Below are 27,755 nucleotides of genomic sequence, written 5' to 3'. Positions count from 1 at the left end.
TCACAAAAATCGTATTTGTGGTCCGATTTGGCTCATATTTTGAACACATAATAAACACGAGAATAGAAAGCGACCTATGAAAAAAAAATCGCCGCTAGGTGGCGCAAAGATCGATATATTCAAAAAAAGTCGTACTTGTGGTCCGATTTGGTCCATATTTGGAACACATAATACATACATGAATATAAAGCGACCTACGATGTCCGATTTGGCTCATATTTGGAAAAAATGTTACATACAGTCCGGTAGAAATGACATCAAAATATCTTGGAGTTGGAGGAGGGACAAGCATACGTGGCGCAGAGTCTTTGTAGGGATTATGTATTGAGGACTTAGATTGTAACAAATTGTCAGAAAAGTCCTTGCAGTAATGAGTCACTAAATGAACTAAATAGGTTGAGAAATAATAGGCAATTAAATAAAGACTAAAAACTTGAAAATAAAATAATTTAAAAAAAAATTTAAGTTAAACGGTTTTATTAAAAACAATACTTACATGAAATAATAATATAATAATTAAAGCTAGAAAATAATTAGGTAGATCCTAGGTGCTAGTCATCACACTCCTCATCAATATAGGGTGTTGATCAGACAATTAAATAAAAGCGTTGGACGCGTCAAATTTCTATTGATAATCATATATAAGGCCAACTGAACCTTAATCAGGTTATGCTACGCCTCACATTTTTAGAAATTTCATGCGCCCAACGCTTTTATTTAATTATCTGATCAACGCCCTATATTGATGAGGAGTGTGATGACTAGTACCTAGGACCTAACTAATTATTTTCTAGCTTTTAATATAATTATTACTTCATGTAAGTATTGTTTTCAATAAAACCGTTTAACTTAAAAAATTTTGTTTAATTATTTTATATATTGTTCTAATACTTTCCAACTGTACTGTATGTATGTATATCTCGCTGTAATTTAGAGTATTGAATAGCTACAATGATGTAAGCATACGCGTCATATATAGATATGATGGTATATAAATTGTTGTTGCTTCTTAGGTAAAATAAAAAGGTTAATAAGTTATAATACAACGCTAAATATAAACGGGAAATTGGCAAAACATAAAAACAAAAAACCCTTTACGAAATTTGTATGTATAAAAGCACTTCTTATGTATTATCTAATATATTATTCACATAGCAACAGCGCATAATGGAGTGTAAATACAATTTCTATATTTGTTTCTTATATCCTAATGTATTACTCCACATAATAAAACGTACAATCCTTGCGGCACGTGCTGTACTCTGCAGTTTTTGCTTCGAACATCCAGTTATCGCCACAGGATAATGCGAAGAATGCAACAAAAAGTAATGTCACTTAGTTTCCTATCTTTGTTTGGTTGGACACTGGCTAACTTGTCTGATAATGTGACAATCAAGGCAGTTAAGTTGCGTGCTTTCAGCAACAACATATACCAAATACATTAGGGTGGGCATAGGAAATGTTATATCTAGTTAGAGACCCAAGATTTGCTTAGATTTACTGCCTCTCGGCAGTTGATAGGCAAGCACTCGGTGTAATTCGGCAATGCAAAGCTGCTCAGTGAAAATTGATCTGCCTCGCAACTGCTGTTCGGAGTCGACGTAAAATATGTTTAAAAAGGAGCACGACGCAGAGAAGCTCGATCTAGACCTGCTAGGAGGTAAGAATTTGCGAGGTCCTTATTTTTTCAACAGTGCAATCCCATTCTCAACCCATGTCATGTCATCATCATCAAGATCGTTTCGTTTCATTTTGCAACAAGCGACGACAGCTTTCCCTGTTTCTCGATAACTTACACCAATTGAGAGCACCAAAGGAGGTCAAGTCTCACTTCACTTGCCGCAAGCAACTCATTGCAGTTCTCCAATTTACTATGCTTCAAAACAGCCGTGTCCATTGAGGAGCGTCCTAGTCTGTTCGCATAAGGTGAACCTCGCAGGCTTAGTCTTTGCGCATTTATTTTATGCACTATCCTAGTATTAGCGTAAAGCTCATACAGCTTATCATTAACCCATATGTAGTCGCCGTCGGCAGCACAGACAGGTCCATATATCTTTCGGATAACTTTTCTCTCTAAAACTCCAATAGCCAACAAGTATGATGAGAGACTTGTAAGACGTGATTCTTGTTCGTTGAGAGATAATTTAACTTTACTGTACAAAGTATCACCTTATTTGTAAGCTGACATTTTAATTGCAGATAGATCTATACAGTATCGAATTAAAATCCGTCAACAGGAGGTTGTACCAAGGATCCAATGCTACAGTTATTTCTTAGAGTAGTGCCTCGCCCTTTCCTCATCACGGGCATCATTATTAATTGGCATTTAATCCCCAAAACTATTTGGGCTGTTTCGCAATAAGTCATGTCAGCCTTCTCTGTATCGCAACACCAATCGAGAACACCAAGAGAGTTCAAATTTTCCTCCCGCTGCATCTTTCACCTCAGTGGAGATCTCCCCCTTCCTTTGTTTCTAATCTAAATACTTTCCTCATCGAAACCTCTTTGTCCAAACGCATAACATGACCTTGCCAGCGAAACCTTTGGATTTTTATTCGCTGCACTATCTCATTTCTGAGTAATGCTCATACAGCTGATCGCTATACCTCTTTCGATACCCACCGTTGGCATCACGAACAGAACCACAAAACGTTCGGTGAACTTTTTTTTTGTCCTTTCCAACCGCAGTACAAGCTTTTTTGACCGTTATCTAATCTAGAAAGAACTATCTTGTCCAGCATTCAGTTAAAGAAATCGCCCGAAAAGGCAGTCGCCCTATCTAAAGCCTAGAGTATCAGTTAACGTTACTAAAGCCTTGCGTTTGGGTGTTAACAGAAAGAGAAAAAATTCCGTGGGCTGCTTTGTTAAAGAGCTCACTAAAATTAACTGCGTCTATTGTGGGTGAGGGCATACATGATTTGAGGCATCGAATGGCCTGTCACAGCCTTAGAAGGGGAGATGCTCCTGTCCTTCTAGCATTTTTTCGAACGCTTACTTCATATCGCCGGACTTGAAGCAAAGTAATGAACGATATATGGCATGACTACCCGGTCTTACGACATTTACTAATATAACCAAAGTCCTGGCGATTGGACGTAACCGTGCTGTTGTAGAATATAGGCTGCGCCGCCAAATATTCATGCCTGTGGATGAGAGATGATGAGATAGTAGGGTCACGCAGCAACAGCAGGGAAATACGACAAGGAAAACGAATTATTTTATGAGAGATTAAAGAGTGGGGGCAACCCATGCTTCGGCCAATATATTATAAGCAACGGGAACTGCGGTTTTGGACTATCACTAAGCTTGTAGGGAACGTTCCGAAGGAGAAACTAGAAACACATTATCAATGGATACTAAAAATGTGTTTTTTATGTAAGAAAACTATCAAGGAACGCCACACCGCAGTCCAAGTATGTAAAAAAAATACCTGGGTTACACAAGCGGCGTACCCACTCTGTCTGAGTGCTCTTCTTTTATTACAGAGTGTTTGTTTGTTGGCCAGGATATATAGCATCTAGATACGGTGATTTTAATTTTGCAAAAGCTTCAATCGCCTTTCAGTTTTGGTTTATATAACTGAGCTTTGTACGGTTTACAATGTGTATCGAGTGAAGACGTTGTTTCCCAACTATTCCCCTTCTTCTCGCGGTGATAAATGTATGTATGCAAGTAGCTCGAGGGCATATTCACTACTATATGACTATTCTTTCTCTATCTCGCCGACTCGCTGTAGTCGCCTATTTGCGCACAGAATTGTGTACATGAAACTCTCTTCTTTTTGTTGGTTTCACCTTTTTAAGTCCTCAGCACTACTTCAAAGTCTCCTTTTCCTTTTAGGTGGATCAAGTTCCTTAATGTAAGATGAGGGTGTTTCTTATTAGAGGGCAAGCTTTTCAGTTAGCAAAAAGTTATTGGTTTTCTTCAGTTTCTCCACCGCTTTTTGTATTTTCAAGTGTTTTACTCTCTTAAATGTTTTCAGGTCCATTGCCCTTAATATATTTTTGATATCTACCCACTTTTCAGTGATGCTGCTGCTGATATATGCATAGTCTGCGAGAAAAGGTCCCTCAGGAATCATCCAGTGATACCCTGATAATTCCTTCGTAGGTAGCTTAAGCATTTTTCAAGAGGAAAGAGTGATTTTGTAATCCTTTAAACTATTGAAAGAGATTTTCAGGTTGGTAGAAAGACAAATTTGTATAATACAATATTCATATTCAGTCTATGTGACGTCCTAATTGACCAGCCGGTTCAATCAATTCTAAAGTAGACTCCAACAAATATAATAATCTGTTCAAATAAAGAAGAAAAACTAACTGAAAAAATATCTTAAGTACCATTCTGATAAAATTACTTTTACCCGTAAATTTATAAAAATTTTAACATATATCCTTACGACCCCAAACACAATTAGGGCACACACACAACAGCTTACGCATTTTTGCATTTTTTCAACATTACATAAAGATTTATTCATTTTGCACTGCAACTCAGCTGGAGTTAAGCTGTTGACATTTGCGTTACGTGCCTTTGAAGTTTCACGCTAACACGCCTTTGTTGCTGCAGCTCCTTACTGTGATATATGCAGTTTACTCCAATGTGTAAGCGTAAATAAATTTATTTGCTGCTATGTCTTAAAGTCGTCAGCGCCTTTAACGACGTCAACTCGTAACTTACTGCTGTTTGGGCCACGGTTGCTGCTGCTCCTGAGTCCTGTTGCAGTTTTTTCTGCCTTTTTGTTGATTTCTTGGTTATATATTGCGCGTGTTTGTATGTGTGTTTCTTTGTATTTGTCTATGGCCACACACATTTTATATCGTTATATAATATATATAAGTTTAATTTTACGATGACTTAAACGTGATTCAATTTACCGAAGAAGTCATATAAGTAAGAGGGCTTTCTGGATTCATTTTTTATTTTTTTTTTTTTTGTACGCGCAAAAAAATAATAATAAAATTTTTACCAAATTATTAAATAAATTATAAAATTAAAAATTGCTTCAAATAAATGTTTTCGTACATTTAAAGCAATACGGGGCAATCCCCGATTAACTCATACAAATAGACAACATTGGGTTAATTCGTTGTAGTTCTATAAATAGAACAAAAACAGCAACAATACCAAGTTTCTCTGAAACCGCCTTACCAACATGCATAACTTCAACACATAATAACATACGAAGTAGGTGGTGTGTAGAAGAATAATATATGCAAAATATGGCAATTGGGAAAAACTTTAGAACAACTAACGCATGACGTGGCTGAATGCGTTCGTAACACTTCAACCATCGTAGGAGTGCGGGTTGAAATTCCACTCCCGGGAGAAAAGGCTTTGAAGAGATTTAAAATGTATAATCGAAACAGCTGTCGCCTTGTCCGTCCTGATGTCACGTTGTTTGAATTTTTCCCAAATTATTAAATAAAGCAAAAAAATTACTTTGCGAGCGTAAAGCATGCCACGCTGCTAGGGGAAATTTGTTGTAGCTGTGTAAAATTACTTATGTATATGACTTTGTCTAAGAAGGGGAACATTAATTTTAAAGCAAATGTTCTCAATTATCAGTTTATTGAAGAGACGGTCTATATATATTATAGTACTGGGGTTCTCATGATAAGAATTTAAGCATTCAGATCTTTTGCTCATTTGAAGCGCTATGATAATGTTGAAACGAATGCAGCTGACTCAATGAGTTCCTAGTTATAGAGAAATTGAATGAGTCCCGAACACCTCATTGGTAGAGGCGATATCTTGGCAGACACAACGGGCGGTTAGCGTCTATTATTCTATGATAGGGGGCATTCTAACATCTTACCAATGCTTGTATTCTTAGATATTCCCATTAAAGTTTTCTTAAAAAAGGCTCATGTTCAGACTCATATATAGAATAAACCCGATAATGTCAATAATTTTCCCACTCTCAATACGTCTAGTATGAAGTTCCTAACCGTAGTAGACCAGGGCTACCTGGAGTAGTTTTATGTGACACGCATATACAGAAAAAGGTGAAATATTTGAGTGAAGAGAAATAGAAACTTTCATACACTGGCTTACTCTAATTTCCAGAATAAAGCGTTTCCTTCTACTTCTCTGGCATTAACCAATATAATATTGAAATTGACTACAAACTTGGAGAGAAGTCACAACTAAAGACCCACTAAGCCAGTCTTGGCGAAAAGCTTCTTCCTCCAAGAACTGTCCCTGAAAGCGGCTCGACTTTTTCCAAAGGCATAGACAATTCTGACCCAAAATGCCTGTTGTATCCATAGATATTTCTAACCAGTCGGAACTATTTCACGAGGTGGCTTAAGATCACACAAATTTGTAACTGTATGCTTACGGATAAGCTTGGTGACAACATTACCGCAGACAAATTAAAAACAGTTCTGATAGGTATGTACGTTTTACGTGATGCCGACTGACATCAAAGGCAATTGTATAGGCGATTGTCCTGTGGTCTCCGGATTATTTAGTGGCAGTGCCTAGAGATGATATCCTTTGCAGGCAAACAGGCTGAGGCTAAATACTAGCCCCTCATCAAAGACTCATGTGACCATTATGTGAGAAATTCGTACCCGAAACTCAGGACTATTCACATAGGATTGGATGATACTTACGTTTACTAGGATAAGCGAGAAGAAGCGCTATCTAGCTAGCTAGTCTATAGACTTGTGGTAGGGTTGATGTCAAGCTTTTTTTTCTTAAAAACATTATATTGACCTCGGATCTCTATAAAATCTTTTATACAAAATTCAGTGATCTTTAACTGATTTCGTCTATTTTACGTCAATGAAATTCTTTGTTGTAGATGTTCATTTTTGAGCTTACAATTTCAGTCTATATCTCCTTAACCATTTCAGATATTAAAACTGTATTTCAAAACCCCTTTTTTGAATCATATTAGGTATTGGTTTTCAGCACTTTTTTCATAACGGCGTTGTATATATGCTGACATACTTATTTACAAAGAAAATTTCGTAGTTCTATAAATAAAAAAGGATGCGAAGGACCCCTACTGTGGTCAAAATTTCGAAACTAATTTTAACAAAATATTCACAATAGGTTATTATCGTATACCGGGCTATTTAAATCTTTGGCAAAGTATGCGGTACCACAACCTCTATTTGAAGATTTCGAATTGGCTTTATCTCCGAAATTTTTTGAGTGATTCAATATTTGTGTAGAGATTACATGTTTGAGAAAGTTTAGGTGGCAGATGTAAACAGAGTGGAATTGGGCGCCAGAGTGTGTTGGAATTAGAGTAGGAGTTGGAGCGTGAGTTGGAGGAGGCATGGAAGCGAATTAGAGGTGGTAGTGGGAGTTGGAGAGGCAGTGAGATTTAGAGTAGAATTGGAAGTGCGAGTAGGAGTAAGAAAAGGCCCGGGAGTGAGAGTGGGAGTGAGAATGGGAGTGGTAGAGAGAAGTAAAATGAGAAGGCAATGGAAATAAGGGAAATAACTGATAGGCATTAAAATGGAATAAAAGTAGACGGGCATGGGATAGAAAAATGGAAGAGAAGAACTTTATAACACGCTTATAACAGCTTCAGTTGTATGTTTGTGAGCAACGCATTTAAAAAATGTTACGTATACGCACCGGCACCTTTCAGGTGGTAAGGATGAGAGCGGGTAATTGCTTGGTTTTTTAATAAAACAAGGTCAATATTAAATTTTTAAGCAAGACAAAGTCTCCGGGTACACTATGTACTAAAATATAAATATCGTGAGTCATACTTACATTGTTTATCAAGTATCATAAAATTAATATGGTAGATCTTACACTGTAAATCGTATGTCCTAACATGCAGGTGTGTGGGCGTCATCATTGCGAAATCTTCTAGACTTCCTAAAAGATTCGTATACATATTTATTACTTTCAGCAAATATAGGTGCGGGAAAGTATAATTGCTTACACATACGAAAATGCTTTTAAAAAGGGAACCATAAAACTTTTAAGATCATATTAGGTATCATAAAGAGCGACACTTGCGCAGCAGCTACTTAAAAAATAATGAAAAATGTAAAGGAACAAAAACGAAAAATTCTTTAAAGCAATAAAAGCGAATACTGCGCACTAGCGTAAAAAAATCAACCTAAAGAGAAAGCACAAAAATAGTCGAAAGCTAATATAAATAACGCGAAATGGCTGATACAGAAAAGCAGCACCAGGAATACAAAAAAAAAATGAGCAACTATTAGCGTTAGAAATGTGAACCTACTTTCACGCAAACATGCACATATGTGTGTGCTTACATATACAACAAAGCAAAACACCTAAATGAAAGCGCACAAAGTTGACGCTGGCAACGGCGCATAATTGCACATAACACAATTCATAAAACGCGTTTGTTGCAAAACACAATAACGCCACCAACAAAAACTATGCTATGGAAGTGTCAATGAATGGTGTGTTGTATGTGTACAAAATTGCAAGTAATAGCGTCACTCATGACACATTATTAAAAATATAAAATTTTATGATGATACTCAAATATGACGAAGGCGCAGCAAGTACAATGATCTGCTATTTGCTGTACACAGCTCAATAGTTGCTGTTGTTGTAGCACATAAAGAAATGTTTAACAGCCAAGAACTAAAGCAGCGGCATTACGTTTGTTTTAGTAATAGAAAATACGACTGCATAAATATATGTATTGAGTAAGATGTATGTGCGTTTTCTAGTAAACTACTTTTCGTGCATGTGTGTTTGTGGTGAGTGTGTGTGTGCTTGCGCGAGCTTATGGCACATGACATGCAATATGATCACATCACATTCAGCGTACGAATTCGCATAGACCACACAAGTGGTAAGCGAGATATTTGTGACGTTGTTGTTTGTAAGTGCGCGTAAAACTCACATTAAATATTTTTTAGGAGTATTGGAGTAACAGTGTAGTGGAAGTGTGGGTATTATAAGTAGCATAGGTGTTTCCATGTAAACTTGAATTTTTATTTAAGAAAAGCTTTTCTGAAGAGAAGGTCGATAAATCGCGTCACATGTTTGCAATTTTTTTTTTTTTAATAAAAAATTCTTTCAAGTAGTTCAAATTCGGTAAGCTTAAAACTTCACACACAGCCGGTTCTATGTACAGGAGTGACTCGGGATTTTGTCATCCCAGGAGCAGCTCCTTGCAGCTGGACTACTTCATCCCCTCTCCCCCCACTGCTTCAGGAAGGTACTGAATCCAACCCTGATTGCCGGATGTGGTTCTGCTATATATGTCTCATCTATCTCAGACGGTCATACTCTTGTCAGTGTGCTCATGTGCAAAACGTGATTGCATCGTTCGGGTGTTCTGGACAAGAACCCAACATTGGTCGATACCGCAATTTCTACAACTCTTTTGTGGCTCTCTGCTTTCCACGTTCGAGGTCATCCCGCGGTTCGTACTTAAGCGTATTTCCGCCTCCTTTTCAGGCGCATGCACTCGCGTAATAAGGAGTCATCAACTCCTAGTCACCCACACTACGTGCTGCGTATGCCACCTAAGAATATTTATGATTGCGAAATCAGTCCAATACAGTTGAAGCCTTGGCCGCTGCCCCCTTCATAGATGTTCCCGATTTAGCAAAAGCAACCTTTCAAACGAAACATTTGTTGCACCGTGCTACTTAAACACAAGTATCAGCCCATTAACACCAGATACAGCAGCAGCAGCCAGACAGCTCACACGACAAAACATAAATTCTTCAAGGTCCCTAATCACCAGAACCGGAAAGATCTTTCTTCGGGACATTGTTGCAAATATGCAACATAACTTCTAGGCAGCTATTTTCAGAAAGCATTATTGCCCCCGCGTGTATTCCCCCGAGCGCTGGAGCTTTTTTGATTTCATATTGCGCAGGGCAGTTTTAAGCTGTTCTTCCTGGAATTGCTCCACGTTGCGGTCTTTATGGGTAATGCCCATACTCCCTAAGTGGTTGGAAGGAAAAAAAGAACGTCTGCCATATTTCTTAATATAAATTATATCCTTTTCCCCCGGGTAGCACCGAGGGCTTTCTCACCCCTTTTGTACACTTTCGACTTTTCTAGAGCCTCAGGCCTGCCACATGAGTTTGCTTGCCTTTGCATTCTTTGGCATATTCTCCGTAGTTCCGCGATTTCACTGTTCCACCGTTATGCTGTTTTTTTACCCCTGCACTTTAGTCATTTTGAGCACGGTCAGACCGCGGCTGGCTGCCAACTCAGGGACAAACTTTTCATTGGTATTTCTCATTCGACAGTTCTTGAGTTAAAGTCTCTTGCCATAATCAGGTTACCAGTTCACTCCCTCAGGTCGTCTTCAATAAGTTTAAGGTTGTACCTGAACGCTTGAAAAGGGGTGAGTCAGGGACAAGTAGCTGCTTAATATTGTGGTATAATTCGTAGCTGCGCGGACGTGGCCTTGTTTGGCAACACGGTTCACAATACTGACGTTATCACTCACCATCCAGAACAGCGACGGCACCGGTGTTGTCTATATGTCAATTATTTCTGCCTTTATAAGGTTCTTTGATGAGATGGAACGAATTAATCAATATTATCGAGAAAGCCGGCACAAAAAGCATAAGATGAGCATAATAGTGGAAAGCAAGAGTGGGGAAAGTACATTCTATTACTTGGAGTTCACACCCCTTTTAAAATGAAAAGAGCTAAAAGGACCAGCCGTTTTGTTACTCCTTCTCCAGGTTGCTATTATAATTGTTCTGGTTTTTTTTTTTTTTTGTTCCTGCCTGTCACCCTCCCTCATTTAAATCACAAACTTCAGATCATTATTAAGCACTTAATTTCAGTTTGTTTATTTTCTTGCTTCGTCTAAAATCGCTTAAAATCAAACCAAGTTTGCCTGGAATATTCCATATACTTCAAAAAAGATCTCATAGAAACTGATGGCGCACATTTCCAACAATACTTCCTACACGCCATGCACATTCGAGTTTCGCCTGTCATTTGTTGCATTCTCCGTATTACTTACAGTTACAGCAAAGCCTTAACAATTTTCTAAATTTTCCTTCGCACAAATATTCTTCAGTTGCACTACATATTTCAATTTTATATTAAGGTTGTGTTCTCCGCTCATTTGTGGACGATGTGGTAAAGGTTATTTTGTTTTTGTTTCATTTTACTATTCTAGTTGCACATCAAGTTGTTGCGCGTGTGGCTGTCAACTGCCAGCTGCATCATAAACGTTGTAAGTAAAAATTGGCGAAAAGATGCACAACGCACTTTAGCGGTGTGACGAGTGTGCGTGTATGTGTGTGTGGTGGCTACAATGCACAAGCACTCATGCATAAATGAAAATGTGCCTAATAGCCAAACTCATTCACTTTTAAGTATGTAGTTTTTTTGTTTTGTGTTTTATTGAAATGCATTGTTTTTGTTTTGTGTGCGTTTCACATGCTCATGTGTGCTACGTGCGTTTACGTGCTTCCATGAAAGGTGTTCAACTTGCCAGCTAAAGACAGAATTTTAAGTACCATTTTGTTTTACAGCAAAGCGTCTACATGTGTTTTTTTTTTTTTTTTTTTTTTTTTGTGTGCTCGTGTAGTTCTTCGCGTTTCCTTTTACACTAAAAATTGTTTAACTAGTTTTACACAATTCACACTTAGCGCTTCCCCTTGTTGTGAGGCATCCAGTTTTTTCGCAATATGCAAGCATGCATGCAAAACTCATTAACGCGCTTTTATGTTATAGTGTTTGTGTATATGTATGTGTGTGTGTATAAAACTCAAAGGACATTTTTAGTAAATAAGTTTGCATGTTGATATGATTTAATTATGTGGTTGTTATTTATACCCTTTTTTATTGTCCTTGTTGTTGTGACTCTGCATGGTATTTAATTGGTTATGTTTATAGTTGTTGTGGTTAAGTTTTTAAATTCTTCTGGTTGTTTACCTTTATGGTTTGCGCATAACAGGAGGCTTATCGTTTCAATTATTTAACCTTGCGATATTGCAAAAAAAAATGCTATTAAAGTTGCTCATACGCCATGGAGTCCAAAAGTAGACAGCGATTTTATTCGAACTTAATTTTCAACTGCTTTGAGTTCTAAACTAGTGCAAGTAGATTTTAAGTCATTAACTGCCACATAACCCATTTTTCCGTCGAACTAGTCTCGCCCGTCGCACTTCACTACAATAACTGGCACCAATTGGAAACACCAAAGTAATTTAAATCGTTTCGGGCTCTGAAAACCTTCTCATCATCCTTCATTCGTCTAGCTAATGTAGTAACTGTATTTTAATTTGCTGGAACCTGCTGTCTGTCGGCTGCATATGTTTCGTAGGGTTCATCATCAATCGTCCTTGCTTCACCCCTTACCTTCACCTTAAATCTTTCGAAGAATTTTTTCCCCAATACTACCAGAACCATCCATTTGATGTTTTTTTTCGTCTACGCTTCTGCCCCATATGGCAGGACCAATACGATAGGTGACTGGTAGAAAATTAGTTTCGTTTGCTTCCTTTCCAGTAAGGCAGCTGTTTTTAACAGGGCTTTAAATGCAATAATGAAGGGTCCTTCTTTCAGTGGAATGGGACAAGAACATTCGAATTCCAATCAAACACACGTCCAGCCGTACTTTGCATAAGAGTTGATGCATACGTCCTTCCAACACCTCGCGGCAGTATTTGAATAGATCCGCGAACAATACGTGGAGGGAAACATTAGTTCCATCATCATCGATTGCGGGCTCGGTTTTGTCATCTTCTCTGGGCGTTTCATCGCTGTCTCCATTTAGGAGGACACAGAAGTGTACCCCCCCCCCCCCCCCCCCCGCACAATCCAAATATTCACTGAAAATAAGTTACTTTGTCGTCATTTTCGTTGTTAAATACGTTTTCCCCGGTTTTAAACCTTTCGCCCGTTGTTGACTATTTTGATAAAATTTGTAGACTGTAGTCCTTTCAGCTAGCAGCTAGAGTTTTATGTACTCATTTGTTGTTGTTGTTGTTGTAGCAATGCACGGTTGATGATTTGGAAGAAGGGCAACAAAGCCAGGCTGCCTCAAAGACATTTGGATTCAACTTGATATAATCAGATATCGTGTGAATGTGTTGTTCCTCTCTTGTATTCATAGAGCATCTCATTGTAGCCACGAAAGGGAGATAATTAAATTGAATGAAGTCATAAACTCTGTGCGATCCCAACGGTGGTTTCTCTAAGAAAAAGTCCCTGAATAAACTATGAAGATAACGAAACGACTGTGGACTAAGAGGGACGATTACAAGGAGTCAAGTGGTCATCAACGGAACAAAGCAAGCTTCTCCTTAAACGTAAATAGATCTGCAATGCTATTACGGACAGGCGTTGTGACTACGCTCAAGGTGGTATTGCACCAATCCTTCGACAATGACGTTTATCAATAAACTTCACCTGTAAAGGCTGTCAGGATTCATTTCATAAAATTCTCGGCCGATGTTCAGAACTGCAAACAAGTTGACTAATATTCCGTGGCGCCTGATTTATGGAATGACTGGCGGTGTTAAGAAGTTGAGTTCTCAACGTTCATTAGGAAGTGGTTTGTTGAGGATTACGTATTAAGTATCTGGTTGGACAAATGTGCCCATACCCGACATTCACCGGAGGTATTCATGATGGACGAAATGTCTGCGAATGGAAGTGTGGAAAATTTCCCATGCCCAACAAGCCACACTTTCCGGCTGATGGCCATCGAGTGGAACAAACATTTCGTAGGTTCATTGAATCCACTTATTCTCACTGGAAAAGTTTCAGAAATCTTTCCAAATTTCCCATAAGGAAACGTAACCTCGACGAAGCAATATAAACTTGTGAGACAGCAATCGTCAATTCATGTAAGTTAACTTACCCTTCAGACAGCTCATGGATAAATACAATCACATGTAAATGGAAGAATGTCTAAAGAACTGTTGCCTTTCTGCTGGTCTTAGCAATAGTGAGCAGTAAAATTTCTCCAAAATCCGAAAAAAGACAATGACAAAACAGGCAACCACTTTGGCGATAAGGTGCTGTAGGATGAGAAGAAATGCATGAGCGCTTAATAGAGGCCATACGTAATACATTTCTCAGTTGACATATCCAAGCGGCATGCTAACAATGACATACATAAACATAAGCACAGAGCATCTCTCTTTACCTTAACCGCCAAGGAGAGAGAAGCTATCCAACATGCCAAAAAATTCAAAGTAGTAGACTCGGAATTATAGCTCAAATAAATTTCTGATTGAACCAAGAACCATACAGGACTTGGGAGGGACCAGCCTTCCACTTTGTTTAAAAAGGTGAGTCAAAAACTCTTAAACTAGTCCGCATGCACCGGGCAAGTTTAGGAACGCAATATGAAAAATAAGAAGAAAGCTACAAGGGGCACCTCAGTGTGGTATCCTGTCCCTAATTCTATATAATTTCTAGTAATTGAAGCTTTCTTCCTCACCAAAAGGGGCTACCATTGTCTTTGAGGCGGAAAACAATGCTTGGCGCGATTTACCTTCGAGGAGGTTTAGGACGAGCTTCGCTTCCAACTAGCATTGTGCTCCTTTTAATTTTCCCTTCAAATGGCCGGGGCGGGACCTACATATTTTATGCCGACCTCGAACGGCATCTGCAAGGTAAACGAATTTTTACTGAGAAGCTTTAATAGCATAAATACACTCGGAGTGTTTGCCAAATCACTTCCGAGGAGTGGAATCGCAAAAGGTTTTTTATAATTTTTAATTTCACTTTGCCCGAGAGTTGAATCCAGGACCCTTTTTGTGGTAGGCGAGCACGCTACGATCACAGAATAGCGGCCACTGACGACTGCACTATAATAGGAACTAGTCCTAGCCCTTCTAGAAGTTAGCTATATTTATAAACAAACAGCTTTCTCCATAGTCTTTCCAGTTTTCTCACCTTGAGTAATTTTGCACTATCTACGAATAATCTCCCGGTGACCTAATTTACGACAAATTTTATATGCAAATTTTTCTCGATTATATTCATTTTGATTTTTTTTCACACAGCATACATCCTTGCTTGTATTAAAAAAATTTCAGTGTAATAACGCTTTGCATTTAAAGCTCTTGGATTATATTTTATGGTTTACAATCTTATGAAAAATTAACGAATAACTATTGAGCGTATCGATATCATAACACAACTGCAAAATTACATCACGTCATCTTAGCGCTCAGACGAAAAAGCTATATATTTATTCCTCCACTCATTTACATATGCATTCCGTCAATATCGATATTTACTCCTCTTCACTGATTTTCATTTGGTGGCATGTAAAATTATGACGTTTCATAATATATGAACGTATCTTTGTGTCAAAACGCGCTAAAACAAATATGCACCATATGAGCATTCATAAATACAGTGCAAGTACAAAAACAACAGCATTAATTCATGCCACTTGCTTCATGCAACGTCGCTCACCTACGCATACACTACCACTCTTACACACACACATGCACATGCCACGTGTTAAGACCACAAATGTGCAACTGCTTGCATATGCACGATGAGCAAATGTCGCCATCGCACCTCACATATATAAATAGAGAAATACGTACTTACATTTGCAACTGTAAATCTTTCAACACACAATATTTACAAGCATTCATATCTATCACTTAAAATAAATCTGCACTCGCTAGCGAAGCCCTCTGCTTTAGTAATAAAGAGCGTTAGCTGTAGAGAAAGCCGATTGACTGGTTGCATGAAAATGCATGAGTGCGCGAATGAATAAATGAATGAGTGTATGTGTGGGTGAGCCTACGACTAATGTCGCCTACTCGTATAGATTTTTTTTACACATATATGTATGTATTGTGTCTGTAAGTGTATTTGTGCTGGTCTATGCAAGTGAATAAATGCAATATACTCGATTAAGTGCGAAAACAAAAGGTGAGATACGGTGCGATGTTGAGGTAGCTTCGTGAGTGTATAGGAATACATAAGGGTAATTCCACCAAAAATGAATTCAATTTACGTTGTAATATTGTGTTATGAAGCAAAATTCGAATATAGTGTAAGTGGATCGGTACAATGATTGATAGTTTCTCTTGTAGGTATATGTGTGCTATCGTTATATGTGTGTTATCGCTGATATATATACAAGCTATCGATTTGTTATTGAATTTTTATAAATTTGCTGCGGCTAGTAAAGGTTATAGATGATCAATTTTGTATTGATTTTTTATTGACAAGTTGTCGGTTTGTTATCGATTAACTATGGGAAAATGATCGTACTTTTATCGAACGGTTACCTATGAGTTATAAAAAAAAATAAGGGTTTGATATCGAAAAGTTATTAATTTATTACCAGATTAATAATAACTTGCTTGCGGCATCTGATTGTTTTGTTATCGAAAAGTCATCGATTTCTTGTCGATTTGTTATCAAAAGTGTATCGATTTCTTCTCGAAGTGTTAACAGTTGTTATTGGCATGTTATCGATTTGTTATTGAAAATTTATCGAACGCTTATCAAAGAGTTTGCGATTTGTTATCAAAAAGTTATCGATTTGATATCAAAAAGTAATCGATATCTGCTCGAGGTATTACCAAATAGTTATCGACGTGTTATTCATTTGTTATCGACAGCACATCTATGACATCTCGATAGCAAGTCGATAACAAATCAATAACAAGCCGATGACTTGACGATAAAAAACGGATATGAAACCGATAACTCGACGATAATAATGCGCTATCAATAATAAGCCGAAAATAAAATAAGTTTTCGTTAACTTTCTCAAAAAGACCCAAATTATTTGTGGAATTATTAGTCGAGTAGCACGCGACCAATAAAGGTAGTTGAACGACTGAGCGTGTACCAGAAGTGGGTGAGGGGGGATGGGAACGTATTGAAAGAAATGGAGAGTTAAGAAGATTGATGGTATAAGGAGGCCGACCTTAGCAGGATTCTCTTGCGCTAGGCTCCACCACATCCAAATTCTAGCGCTATTTGCTAGGTGCTCGAATGGGGAGCAAAGTTGTATCAGTTGGACAACATAAGACAGCTTTATGCACTTGCCATTGTACAGTCAGAGCCAGAGCTCTTTGGGAGATTTCCACGTTGCATTAAAGTATTTGTCGCCATAAACAACTTATTACTCGCGGTTATCTCGCACTGGGTCATGGGCGAACTTTTGTTGGATGAGAAGGTTTGCTCAATCCATCTACCACGAAAACAAGTCGAGCGTTGAGGGTATATCATGCTGAAGCATCGTTCTATTCCATTCAACCAGTCAGAGGATCAGCTATACACGAAGGAGTCATCTCCTATATACGCACCTAAATACGCTCTCCTACTGAATAACTTTTTCAGTTTTCAGTTCTACAGCACCAATTATCGTGAAAGTAAGGGGTTTCTTGGATTTCTCCAAATATTTGTATAACAAATATATCTAAAATATATTCGAATATTTGCGTAGAAAAAGAGAATGCGCTTGTAATGAAACTGCAATAAAGTACATGAGATGAGGGAGTGCAAAAGCTTACATGAAAAATGCATTTAATAGAATTTGTGAGTGGATTCTTACTCACGTACGATAAATGAAAAAAACAATTTATGAAATCAATTGAAAAATTAAAAAGGTATACAACTTTTATTTGATTGGGAAAAAGTTCAATTTGATGAAGATGCTATATGTATATTAAGCCGGGTTGATTTGCATGGACGAAAATTAACCCATATCGCGCCATTGATTTTTCGATAGGTTTTGGGCTCAGGAAAAAAAGTTCCACTAAGCATACCCAAAAAAATAATTTTCGAGTCTGCAAAATTTGAGTTTTTTGACTTATTTTTTTTTTTTTTCTTTGATTTTTAAGGTTTTTTTCATGACCTACTTAAAAAATTTTCATTTGATTTTAAAATTTTAATGTATACTCTGTCCCACTTACAATTGTCCGCTAAAAACTTTGGCGATAACAGTTTTTTGAAAAAAAAAAAATATTTTTTGGGTTTTGAGGAGTGTTTTGGTGAAAAATTTTATTTTTGCGCCATTTTTTTTTTTAAGGGTTTCTTCAGAAACGTGCAAAAGTGTTGCCGATGAAAACGAATATGTCTCATAGTTCCTATCCGACTTAAAATTATGCGATAAAAACGTTGGCATTAACAGTTTTTTTAAAACATTTTTTTTTGTTTTTGGGACTTGTTTTGGTCGAAATCGATTTTTTTTTTCATTTTCAAGGTTCCAGATCATTTTTTATGTATATGTTTCCGTTCGATCCACCAATAAGTATACCAAATGATCAAGGGACGAGCTGAGTTGATTTAGAAATGTCCGTCTGTCCGTCCGTCCGGCCGTCTGTCCATCTGTCCGTTTGTTTGAACGCAAACTAGTCCCTCAATTTTTGAGATATCTTGATGAAATTTAGTAAGCAGGCATATTTTGATGTGGGATTTGACATTTGTCGGAATCGACCAGATCGGACCACTATAGCATATACCTCCCATACAACCGATTGTTCACTATGAGGGTTTTCGCTATTTATGCCTCATTTTAACAGCTAGCAACATCAAATTTTACCACAAGCTTACGTATTGGGCATAGGTGGTTGTCTAAAAAATCGTCAAGATCGGACATATTTTTGTCGAAATCGATTTTTAGTCCCAAGTGAATTCATGCGCTAAAGACGGTGGTAAGTGCAGTTTAAAAAAAAAATTTTATATAGCATAAAGCGATAAATATTCTCAATATTTAGATGATTTCCAATTTAATAAGTTAAACTTCTATCACCAATCTACCTTCTAAGCTAACGCTTGTCACTTAAACAAGCAGCAAAAATGCGCTAATTTCCAATGCCGTTCACATTTCACACGCAAAGAAAGAAAGAACAAAAATATTTTGATTGGAAAAGCAAGTACTCGCAACAGAGTCGAAGTAGTTTTTAAACAGCTTTTAGCGATAGTTAGTTTTGGTGGCACGAATCAAACACTTGAATTGGAGTTATGCTAACAATGGCAGTTGCTTCAAAAGACTGTGGTCAATTGCAAAAATTAAAAAAAAAAAACCCATAAAAACCTATTCATAACAAATCAACTGCAGTGAGCACTTCGTAAGCCACTAATTCCAATTTATTGCACCTTTTGATTAATGCGAGTATAGTTATAATTTTTTTTTTTTTATTTCTTACTGATTTATTTAATTTTTATTATTATTTTTTTACTTTATTTTTACTATTGTTTTGCATTCACGCTCTATGGAGAGCATAAAAGAATAAACTGTACTAAATAATTAAGTTGAAAATAAAAACTCCGCACAAAAGTTTTGCATGCCCCTACGAATGTGCTAATTCCAGCACCATCGTTAGCGCTTTTTATAGAATTTTCGTGATTTAGTGCGAAAATAAAAATAAAAATTTTAAAAATCGCATAAAGTTCCTATGCGCACAAACAATAAAACTTAAGCATAAAATAACGCAAGCACACACCTGCATTGAAAAATAAAAATAAATAAATTAAAGCGAAGCACGAACACAAACACAAAACAAAACAAACTCAATAAAATATCCTCAAATTCGCTGCAAAACAAAAGTTCCATACAACTCTTGAATCACTCACCTGCATTGCCAATGCTTTTGCCAACAACAATGAACTGCACTTAGGGAGCGATTGCCCTTGTGGTTGTGATTTTAATGCTTGCTTATTTTTTCTTTTCTTTTTGATCGAAATAATTTTCAGGTGCTTTTTTGTTTATTTATTTATTTTTTGCAGAGATTTCTCATTGTAAGCGTAGACGTTTTTAATTTATAATATTTTTATTCAACAAAAATTTATTTTTTTTTTTCATTTAATATAAAAGTTTTTACTTAATATATTTTACCTATTCAAAGTATTTTATTGTTTAGGCTTTAAGGCAGTTTTTAGAATTGGTACGCCATGGCGTATGAAGAACCAATCATTTTATATCATGCTTAAGTGACGCAATCAAAGTAAGTGAAATGGCGAGATAAACTTAATTTTATTACAACAACACAATTGTTTAGTAGTATACACCTTAAAAGCTTAGATAACAATAGACAAGCAGTGAAATCCTGTACCAACAGCCATACGTCACGCCGTAAGGCTTAGAGCAATACTTTGCGTCTGACCTTCTAATTCGTCACAGAAAATCTGCAGGCCCCCTCCTCTTTCGATACCAGTACGCGTGATGAAACGCACCCAGATTTTGGGAAAGCCTGGACAACAATCGGATTACCGCCAAAAAAATAGGTATTTCTTCGGTCCATTAAGGCCACTTTTTAATACGCATTAGTTATCGAAAAATAATTGGTTTGTTATCGGAGAGCTACACATTTGAAATCGGCGTGTTATCGAATTATTTTGCAAAACTTTTCGATTTGTTATAAATTATATCGAAAACCTATCGATTTATCAGCGCTATGTCATCGATTTACTATAGAAAAGTTATCGATATATTATTGACAAGTTATTTTCTCGAAAGCAAAAAGTTATAGATTTATCGATTTAATATCGATCGATTTTAATAGGCGCGTTACCGATTTTTTTATGGTAAAGTTATTTTTAAAAAATTTTGTTTGTTTGATTTGTTTTCGAAAAGTCACCGAATAGTCATTTATTATCCACTGACTTCTTATCGATTTGTTATCGCTGACCCATCGCATTATTATTAAACATATACAGATAAAATTTCAATAAAAAAGCGATGACTTATCCAAAACCAGCTAATTACAAGCCAATAAATTACTAATATGAAGCCGATGACTCGGCGATATCAAGCCGACCGCATAGCTATAAGTGGACGATAATATTTTTATATCGCTAATAACCCAATAATAAAACATTTACTTCCTTTTGTTGGTTGTTATCGAACGAAGCTTTTGTCAGAAAGACCGAAATTAATAGTTTTTGGTGAAGTTACTTCTGTTGTGGTTTAATTTCATACTCTCGGCGAGATTTGTGTAACTTGAAAACATTAGTTTTCTAGACGTGCATCAGTATTTGGTGCACACGTATTCTTTTAAACTCTAGCAGGTCCTTTCTGACAATCAAAATTACCTGTTTCAGCATATCATATATCATGTCCCAGTTCTGGTTATAAGAAGCCAAAATTTCAACACATTTTTTCAACGCTAACCTGTTTAGAGCCGAATGGGCGATGCCGGTTTTTGTCCGCGTTAGGTGAATTCTCAGATCCCATCTAGTATATCAGATACAATAATCAGAGATCACACGCTGTTTCAACCAAATCGGAAAAGAATATGAGATTGCTGTTTATATCAACAATAACACACCTAACAGGTATGCTTGGCCTCATATGGCTAGCGTAGTGGTTTCATGATTCAATCCCAGAATGGAGGGGAAATTTCAGCAACAAAAAATTGCAACCGGTTGTAGCGAATAACTTTCACAGGAAAATACCTGGAGTTTCAGCGACTCTGCTTTTCTGTCTCCCAAAATTTTCCAAGAGCATCGCCTCAGATGTCTTGTTTTAACTAATGCATCAGGTTAAGTATGAGAAATTCGTATGTATTTCTTTACATCAGGGTAGCCTTAGCAAGGGCATGCGATCAAGGCGCCAATAAAGTCACAGCGCTTTCTCTTTAAGGAAGTCTAATATGTAATTCGAGCCCCTGCTGAGATAACTCAAAAATAAAAATTGCCATAAAAGCTTCTTCTCAGTAAATATCGTATCGGTGTGTGAAACCTCGTTGGTAAAAGTAAAAAGACAAAATACAACCCCAAATAATTGCCTTTAGCAATCATGCCACGAAGGAACTTGCATTCCACAGAGATAAGGAAGAAAAGTATTGGTACGCACTTGCAATTTTCAAAACTGAAAACTTGAAATTTAGGCCTTCAAGTTGTTCCACGCAAATGGCGGATTCATACAGCGCAACTCCTACTAAATTTGAGCTAAATATTTTAAGGGTTTACGATAAGTTTATGTTTACAATGTCAGACCCCTTTTTAAATGGGTGACAAAAATTCAAAATTCACATAACAACTAATACAAAAAATAAACAATTCCCAGTTGAATCACATAATATAATTTAAATTAAATTTAAAAAACATTTAGCGTTTGAATACATAATTTGTTGCAAATCTATTTACCAAATGTTCACATTCTCAGCTTCTTTAAGCGTACGTGTGTATGAAATGTAAACAATTTTCCAAATGAGTTTTAAATTCAAATCGCTTATCGAAATCACGTAGTCACAACATTTTTCATTGAATGTCTACAATGGCAATTTTTTTTTTTTTGTGCAAAACAGCGAACTCTTTGTGCTCATTCCTCTTTTCTTAAGAGATCACGAATTATTTGCTTGGCATTCAAAAATTTAGCATGTTTTTGGTTATGCAAAGTCAAGCGTGTAAAGCCAAAAACGGAAGCTGGAAATTTGTATAGCAGAGAAGTCAGTTGAATGAATAAGGATAAACAGAAATAAAATATGAAAGTTATAATGTGGAATGGTACGCAAGCATGGACCATGACAACGTAAGATGAAACGAATCGTGGAGTATTCGAGAGAAAAGCTCTTAGAAGTATTTACGGACTTTTACGCCTTGGCGACGGCGAGTGCCTAAAAAGATTTAGTTATGAGCTGGACGCGCTTTATGCGGACATCAACAAAGTCCAGAGAATTCTAACGCAGCGGCTATGTTGGCTAGTCCATAAAATGTGAATGAAGATGATATTCCAGCTAGGAGAGTATTTTGATCGGAGTCCCTCTACGGAAGTAGAGGAAGAGGGTGGTGCCCACACCGCTGGGAGGACCAGGTGGAAAACGATTAAAATTCTCTTGGTGTTAACAATTTGCGCCAGTAAGCCCATTGAAGAAGCAACTAGCACGACTTGTTGACAGACTAAAACCACTTAAATCGTTAGGCACCAATTAGGTAGGTAAGTAAGTAAGTATTATGCACAAGAAAATACTTATCAGATCAGTTTAGCGTTTTTGATTTGAGGTTCGTGCTACGACGGCATAAGTTTAGCTATAGCTTTAAATACTTCAAGGAATTCTTTGACAAGTTACATAAGTTGTAAGGAGTTGATGAGCAAACTTTCTTCCCAATGAACCCTTGATCAAATCAAATAGAAAAATAGCAGTGGCAATGTTTATCAAATTAAAACAATAGAGTTCTCCTTTTTCTCTATTTTCGATATTTTATAGAAAAAATTATTTGTCAACAAAACAAAGTAAACCAATTTCGTAAACGTTTTCGAAAAAATTTAAAAATTCGGTAACATTTTGTGAGAATTTTGAACTTTTTATTTCGATTTTTCAAAATTTATTTGAGCATTGGGTTTTGAAACTGAAGCAAGTTTGATCCGACAAAATACAAGCTATAAATCTGGCAAAATTTGCATTGATTTTGGCACCTTCTTTCCGAAGAGTGTTGAAGATGTTTCTCCATACAAAGTGTAAAAATTTTTTTTAATAAGGAAAAAAATCTGAAACACGCTTTAGAAAAAATCTGTCAAAAATCAATACCAATTTTTAGTGACTCATCACTTTGTGAGACTAAAATTCTAAAATAGATTGGGCTACAGAACTGCATACACAAAAAACCTCAGATAAGCCTACATAAAAAATTTGAAGATTTAGTACAATTTTCTGGAATTTTCGAATCGATTCGAAGATATTTTTGAGATTGCTTTGCATAATCTCAGTTGCAAAATGCATAGAAGTTTTTTCGTAAAATTTTGAAAATAAAAACAAAGAAGAACTAAATTGACGAAATTTGTTAGTAATTGCCACTGCTGATTTTCTGTTCGCTGCTGTAAGTGGAAACTTACATTGAACACATCTGGTAATAGAAACGCTAGAGTCAAACAAATTGTGTTGTTTAATGCAGCTTAATACAAACCTCCAGGCTCAAGTTGCAATAAAACCAGACAGGCGAAATCAGTACTAAAACAAAAAAAAAAATTACGGTTCTCATACTCTGTTCATGAATATCTAAGCAGTAGAGAGGGAAAGTTAGTAACAACGAGTCCGGTTTTTTAAATCGTATTTCAGAAATTTTCTAAAATTTGCATACAAGATATTGTTTATAATTTTTTGGAAAGTATGACTAATTTGTCAATTCTATATGATTTACATTAAAGATTTCGATAAAGCAATGAAAGTACTTTAACTTTTTTAATTCAAATCTACTTACCTTTGCTCATCGTTGTCAAGGCAATCGATTGGCTGCCATAGTGTAATGAGAACCCTGGCTAAGTGGCAATGACCTAAAAAGAGAGAAACATTTTGAGACTTTACCGGTGTACCAACTTTAATTAATATGGGTTTTTGGAACAGTTCTGATTTAAAAAATATATAAACATAAAATATGTCTAAGTTATAATTAGAGTACCATCTATTTCATTTGTATATTAATTGTTTGTAGTGTAAGGCAAAAGGGTAAACAAAATTCAGATGTTTTGTTAGACTTACTACATTTAACAATTTACTACAACTCTCTGATGGATAGCTATCCTCCAGTTAACTTCTTACTTAACTAGAGTTGATTCAAACGGCTCTCGGTTGAAATTAATGGACAACGAGCATGACAAGAGTAGAAAATAGAAAAAAAAGAAAATTTGCGCCTTGCAGTATGCTATTTTTTTATCGTCCACGTATTGAACTTTTGTTTCCTTCATGTGAATATTTGCATGCTTTTAGGCGCAATATTTCCATATTTTTATCTTCTGTGAAGAAAACACACTTAACCGCGGTGCGAGGGTTTAATCGTTGACCACACGGCTGGGCCATACGAGTTTATGCAGTTCCGCATGGAGATCCACTGCGATGGCCTTGTCTAGCGGTTCGCGTTTACCAAAATCTACGCCCTCCTAATTCATGGTGTTATGCGGCACCATGCCCACTGGATGTTTGCAGCAGAGAAATAACGCGCCGCCTATGAGAGTATTGATGGTCTTACCGCGATTAAGGGCCCTACCGCGGAGGACGAAACTTCTAAACCTTAACTTTTAAGTCACCCTAAGCGATCCTCGTCTAGCAAGGGGTCGAACGATCAATATAAATAGAAATCCAGTAAAATAAAAAAAGATAGTTCGTCCTCCTGCTCAATGGGAAGAACCGCAGCGGGCCAAGTGCTGGGGGAGCACGTGCGTCCTGGTATAATAGCAAAGGGGCAAGGGCTATCTCAAATAACGAAAGAGCACCTCGGTAGCAGTCGGCACAGGTACGACTATGAGCATAGTTTTTCTGGAAACGGCGAGTGATCACAATTATAACTACAGCTCGACTCTTCTTGGGATGCAAGAGGACAAACTCTTATAACCTTATGGCTTTTTGTGAGCTGACAAGGTGGAAAAGCACCAATATGACGGCGAATGAAGTTGCGCTGGCAATGGCGAACACCGACGCGCCTGCGGATGCTGGGTGCCCATCAGACGCTAGTATGACAACTGATTTTCCTAAGGCTGTGGCAGGGTATTCAAGGCCTGACCACACTTATCGAAAGGAGCCACAAATAAGCTATCAACGAGGGTTGCGACCTACGGCAACTAGGGTTCAGACTGCTTGTCGGAAAGATTCTGCCAATAGCTCATCCAACGTTACAAAAGGACGGATGCGAAAGTGCTGACGGGTTCGCACTTGACACGTTGTCAGGAAAGACTAAGAAATCTTTGAATTGGGCGAAACCTCTGCTGACGAATTTTCAACGCACCTTGGCAACAACTCCCTATAAACGCCAAAGTTCGAGCGGGTACATCAAATATCCATTGAAAAGACAACGAAAGCACCCCACGGTAGTCAAACCCAGCCTAAGTAACCAAAAAGCGGACTCTCATAGATCTTTCGTTCTAAGTTGTGGTTATTCTGACCCAGAATCTATATACCGCTTTAACATACGAAAGTACGTTATATGCGCTAAAAACGTATGTATATATAGAAAAAATTTAATTTTGAAAGTTTTTCCAATGAAATTTAAAAAATACCTGGAAATATGCAAAATCATAACATATTTTTCGGCGCATATGCCACTATTGGCACTACAACTGACATTATCGTTAACACTCATACTACTATTGTTGTTGTTGTTATTGTTGTTGCTACGTTGTTGCTGCAATCGCTATTGCTATGCAGTCATGCATTTGACTACATTGACAGCTATACTAATAAAAAAAACAGCAATAACAAATACTTTTCGAATTTTTTTTTATCATTTTGAAGCGTAATTTTTACGCCAACATTTCCATTCCATTTTCCAAATTTTTTACCAAGCGTATGTGTGTGTGTTTTTGTTTGTGAAGCTGGAAAATTGTTGGCGATAGGAATATCAACAATAATAAAAAAAAAATGCATAAGCTATAATAAAAATAACAACTGTCAAATTCAATAGCAAACAACTTTCGAAACTATTGCCACACATGCTTAGTTGTTTTTGTAATGTGGCTGCAAGAATATGTTTTATCAACAACAACAACAACAACAACTATAACAACAAAAAGAAACAACTCAAACCAACAAGCAATGGAATTTTTATGCTTTCCCATTTTGTGCGAATAATAAAAAATTCGTTGCACAAATCGTCAGGCAAAATACGCGATGAGATTTTAAAATTCAATGGATTGCTTTTTTTATATTTGTTCTTTTTATACCTTTCATGAACATAAAATGGTATAATAACTTTGGTCCGATGTTTGTAACGTTGAGAAATATAGAAGATAGACTCACCATTAAGTATACCGAATTGATCAGGGCGACAAACTGTGTTGATATTACGATGCCCGTCTCTCCGTCCGTCCGTCTGTCTGTTTGAACGCAAACTAGTCCCTAAAATTTTGAAATATCTCAATTAAATTTGGCACAATGATGTATTTTTGTATCATATTAGACATCTGTCGGATCCGGTAGAATCGGACCACTATAACATATATCTCCCATACAACCGATCGTGCAGATAAGACGATTTTGGTCATTCCTGCCGCAATTTAGAAAGTATAAACGTGAAACTCGGTGATATATATTTTAATATATCATAGAAGATTTTCTGAAAAAATCAGTTTGATCGGAGCTATATATAGTATATATCCCATACAACCGATCGTTGAGATAGAAAGATTTTTGGCCATTTCTCCCTTAATTTAGAAAGCATAAACGTGAAACTCGGTGATATATATTTTAATATTGTTACGAATGTTGGCGCCACTAAGGTGTACTGCCATCTCTAGTGACGTGAATTCACATCAGTAATTCAGCGGCGGAGAAGCAACACACAAGCACATGCAGATATCTTATCTGAAATGCTCCTAAAGGTATGCTATTATAATTCTTGAAGTGTCGCTCACAAATACACGCGCATGAGCTGTGCATCTGTAGTTATAGCTGAGAAACTTATAGCAGATAACCAACTAGTAGATTCTAGAACAGAACCGCCTAGAAATATGCAGCGAGGAAATCAGACAGTATAAAAAGGCGACAACAGTAGAGGCGAGAATCAGTTTCATTTAAACTACCAGTCAGTTTCGTTATTAAGCAAGCCAGTTGCAAAGTATAAGTGTTATTGTGAAGTACTTTTTTAAAGCCATTTTTCCATTATGCATTATTGGAGTTATTTATTCAACGTTTAGCGATACGAACTTAGCAAAAGGGCAAATAAGAGGATTTGCAAGTAAATTCGTTACAATATCATAAAAGATTTTCTGAAAAAATCACTTCGATCGGAGCTATATATAGTATATATCCAATACAACAGATCGTTCAGATAGAAAGATTTTTGGCAATTTCTGCATTAATTTCCAATATAAAACGTTAAACTTGGTGATATATATTCTAATATATCATAGAAGATTTCCTGTAAAAATCATTTCGATCGGAGCT

The 27,755-nt window shown here is 36.8% G+C and overlaps 1 long non-coding RNA gene across 1 annotated transcript in view; it reads right to left on the bottom strand.

The window, feature by feature from the left end:
- LOC137239336 (uncharacterized) overlaps window positions 1-24,157 on the bottom strand; it is a 329,408-nt gene extending 305,251 nt beyond the window's left edge. The window contains exon 1 of the long non-coding RNA XR_010949330.1: window positions 24,082-24,157. This is a non-coding gene — a long non-coding RNA (uncharacterized lncRNA). The remainder of the gene's footprint in view (window positions 1-24,081) is intronic.
- Between the last annotated feature and the right edge of the window lie 3,598 nt (window positions 24,158-27,755).

This window comes from Eurosta solidaginis, chromosome 2 (genome assembly GCF_040869045.1).
Source record: "Eurosta solidaginis isolate ZX-2024a chromosome 2, ASM4086904v1, whole genome shotgun sequence".
NCBI lineage: Eukaryota > Metazoa > Arthropoda > Insecta > Diptera > Tephritidae > Eurosta > Eurosta solidaginis.
This window is presented reverse-complemented; position numbering and strand designations above follow the sequence as displayed.